Below are 4,265 nucleotides of genomic sequence, written 5' to 3'. Positions count from 1 at the left end.
CCAGCGCGGGGCCCGAGGCTGGTCTCGGCCTGGGCGGGTGCCCGGCCGCGCTGGGCCTTGGGTCGCCACCTCCGCGCCGGAGGGAGAGCTCGCCCGCACGGCTGGGGGGAGGGCGGGATCCTGGCCTGGAAGTGCACCGAGGTTTTGTTTCTTTCAAAGCTCCAAGGCCAGCTCGACCCCTGCTGCCTTTCTGGCCGGCAGGGAACCGGCCCCGTGGACGTCATCCATCCCCACCCACGTCCCTGCCGTCGGCCACCGCTCCTGTCCCCCTAGAGCTGCCCGTAAACGGCACTGTGACCCACGCTTCTCCCACGCTACACGTGTCTGTAAGGTCAGATTAGGGAACTTGACGTCAGTCCTTCAGGACATGAAGCGTAGTCTGACCACTTGGGCCGAAGAGCCAAGTACAACTGCCCTTGCCCAGGCCCGAGGCAAGGAACCTGGAAGGGAAGGCATTCTTCAGGTCTTGCATTTGAATGCTTGCCTAACTTTCTTCCGGTTGTGAAGTTGGCCCAATAAAAGACATTGCCTAAAAAAATCCTTGCCTCAGCATAATTCCTCAACCCTCACAGTGTCATTCTAGCACAACCTTCTTCCATGAAACATGGCTGGCAAGTTAGGGACCCAAAGGTGACATGGGGCTAGTTGCAAGGAAACAAACACCAGGCCTACACCCTGTCAGCAACAGTGCAAGTATGACACTGCAGTTCTGCCTAAGCAAATAGGCAGATACCCCAACTCTAAACTAGGCTAACCTAGCTGCAGACTTGCAAAACAAAAAGTAGGATTCAGGGTTGCAGTAAAATCCCAACCCTACAGAAGTTGGTAGGGACTTTTCCATTGGCTTCAGCAAGGTGCATTTTTCTCCTCCAGACTTTCCCTCTACCTGATTCTGTGCAGGAATCAGGTGAGCTCTAGGCGGCACACACCAAAAGGTTCATTAGAGGGTATGGGGCAACTCTAACAGAGCTAGGACTAGTCCCCAGGGTGCACAAGTGCTCAGGCAGCCAGCATCTACAAAGTCCCTATTGTTTCTGGTCAATAGTTCCTTCAGGGATACAATGCAGCAGGCCCCAGCCTATTTCCTATAAAGCAGGGGTTGTCAACCAGGGGTACACAGATCCCCAGGGGAATTTAGGCTGTAAGGGGTATGTACACCCAGACAGGAACAGAGCACACCCCAGGGTGTAGCCTCCCCCCATGCACTACTTTACCTCTTACTAGGGGGAGGGAGCACCATGACACCTTCCTAGCCCCCGGGATCTCAGCTTGCTCTGTATGCCACCTACAGAAGCAGGGACGGGTGGAGCAAGGGCAGTGGTGCCCCTCTGTAGACTGCACACACACCACCCAGATGGGGTGCTGGGGCTCATATGTGGCAGCCACCACCACCCCACACTGCCATTGCCATGCTGCTTACCTGTGTCAGCACCCTGTGAAGCCATACGTGCAACTGGCCATAAAGCAGAGTGGAGCAGTGGCAGCTGCCATGTACAAGCCCCCCCCCACCCCCCGGGCAGCATGTGTGCAGCCCACAGAGGGGCAATGCTGCCCTCACCCCCTGTGAATGTAGCTCTTGGGGCAACAGGATGCAGAGGCCAAACTGCAAGAGCAGCTGCCTCCATCCTGTGCACAAGTCTGGGGGGCACGTGCCCCCTGGACCTCCACCAGGGTGTGCATAGCAGCAGGAACTGCCACTCTTGCGGCTCCATCCAGCACTCCGCCGTGGCTGTGCAGCGCCTGCCCTAGCCCCACTCCCTCCCTCACCACAGGAACTTTGATCTGCCCCCCCACCCCCTGCCCCTTAAAACCGAGAAAAAAAATATGAAGCGGTATATGAGCTGAAGTTTTGAGGCAGAAGGGGTACACTTGTTTAAAAAGGTTGAAAACCCCTGCCATAAAAGTAACAAGCGGCAAAAAGTAGGCTCTGTCCCAAGATCAGAGCTGCCCAGGGCATGACTGCTCTACACAGTGAAAAAGAGTAGATTATGTAATCCAGGCCCTCAGTGCACAGGTGAAACAGGAAAGTCAAGTTTATTGGGACAGGTACAGTTAAAGCAGAAAGGAAATGATGACCAATTGTGACACTGCTTATTTCTGAAGTTGGATGCTCACATTTACAACCAACACAAGGGCAATCCTTCCACCAGGGAAAAGCAGTCCCACTTTCGTGATCAAATGCCAGGTTGGATAACATGTCCAAAAAGGCTTTCCTACATTTGCAGGGAGACACAATACAGTTACAGATGAGTGCTAGTGTGAGGCCTGGGGCAGCCAGCCTGCAGCACGCATGCCCCCTGTAGCATAGACAGCCCTTCTGTGTGAGAGGACAGGCAGCACAATGGCAAGGAGCAGAAAACAAAGCAGAAAACCAAGCAGGGTAAGGTGAAAAGTGGCTGTTGAGGAGAGTGGCTACCAAAAATTGTTGGCCTACCACTGTTGTTCAGCTGTGGCTATTCTTTCCATTCTCCTGCAGACTCTGCTCCTACAGCAGTCTGAGAATTATTCTACTATAATCCATTAAATACCTATGACTGAAGCCAAGCTGGGCCTACTCACAAACATTAAAATTCAAAATATTGATGACAAGTGCATAAAGCAAGAGGATGCAAGTTTACAAGGAACAATGGGCACAAATTATTAGAGAGTAGGTTTAGATTAGACATCCGCAAGAACTACTTCCCAGTTAGGGCAGCTAGGAGCTGGAACCAACTTCCTAGGGAAGCGGTGCTGGCTCCTACCCTGGGGATCTTTAAGAAGAGGCTTGATGACTACCTGGCTGGACTCATTTGAGTCCAGTCTTTTCTCCCGCCCAGGCTGGGGGTCGGACTTGAAGATCTACAAGGTCCCTTCCGACCCTACTTCTATGATTCTATGATACAGCTAGACCTTATGAAATGAAATATAAGCAAGTAAGTCTGTGGAGGGAGGGGAAAGGGCCATGGCCCCACTCACCCCAGCACCAGCTGCAGCGGCCCCAGGAGTGGCCAGTGCCAGCTGGCTGCAGCTGCTGGGCTGCACTGTGCTCCACCTGTCCCCCTGTGGCTGGGCTCACCCCAGCTCCTGGGCTGCACCGTGCCATGATGCAGGCAGCTGATGTTGGCTGCTCCCATACAGGCTGGGGTGAGTGCAGATAAGCAGAAGCTCAGGTGGCACAGGGCATAGCACTCACCCCAGCCCCAGCTGCAGCAGCCCCGGGAGCAGCTGACACCAGCTGCCTGCACCAGGGCACAGCACAGACCAGGAGCAGAGGTAAGTGAAGATGAGCAGAGCACAGTGCAGCCCAGTCTGCAGGCAGCTAGCGCCAGCTGCTCTCAGGGCTAATGCTGACGCTGGGGTGAGTGCCGCTTTGTGCCCTCTGCTTTGCTGCCTTGTGCCACCCTGGGAGCAGCACCCCTCCCCTAGTCCCAACCCATTCCTACTTGCTCCACTGTCAAGTGGGTTTGCTTTATGCAAATTCAATTTATGTGCCGTTCTCCAGGAACACATGAAGCATAAAATCGAGGGAAACCTGTATAAGGTGAAACAGGAGTTTCCAGCTGGCAGCTGTGAAACATCAGCTGGCAAAGCCAAGGCTCAGGATCAGCTAGGAGGCAAGAACAAGAGCTCATGGGGATGGCTAGGATGGTCCTGGGCATGACCTAAAACTACACCCTGCCAGGGATGGGTGGCCTGGTGGGGCTCCTTGTGGTGTGGAGCCCCCAGGAAATGCCAGGCCAGTTACCATGCTGGTGAAAGGTGGGTCGGGGTGCCTTAATAACCCCAGCTCCCACAACCGTGTGGATAACTCCATAGTAGGGCCAGGAAAGTGGACCCTTGTGAGAGAGTGGGCTAGATGCTCAGAAGCCCGACTTGAGGCACCCTCAACTGGTCAATACTAGGGCCAAGGCCAGGGCCAGAAGACCCAGGGTCAAAAGACCCAGGGACTGACTGCAGGGGACACCCAGAGCAAAGGGCTTGGGGGTTCTGGCTGGCCTTGGAGGTGAGGCCAGGGCCTGTGTGGCCAAAGGTTCTGGGGGGGCCACACCTGAGGGGGAAGAGTGCAGGGAGCTAGACAGCCCAGAATGAGGGCAGAGTAGGGCACCTGATAGGAGGGATCCAGTTGGGGTCCAGACTGGAGGGTTATGGGGCCCAGTGTGGGGCCAGAGACATCAAGAACTTAGATGCTATCTGCAAGGAATGGGCTGCAGTGTAGGGGAGGCTTCAGAGCTGCAGATAACGCCCTCTGGCATCAGGGCAGGAAATGGGCAGCCTCCCCCCCCCCC

Source organism: Gavialis gangeticus, unplaced genomic scaffold, assembly GCF_001723915.1.
Source record: "Gavialis gangeticus isolate Ggan-Ray unplaced genomic scaffold, GavGan_comp1, whole genome shotgun sequence".
NCBI classification, from domain to species: Eukaryota; Metazoa; Chordata; order Crocodylia; family Gavialidae; genus Gavialis; species Gavialis gangeticus.
Note: the sequence above shows the minus strand (reverse complement) of the source record.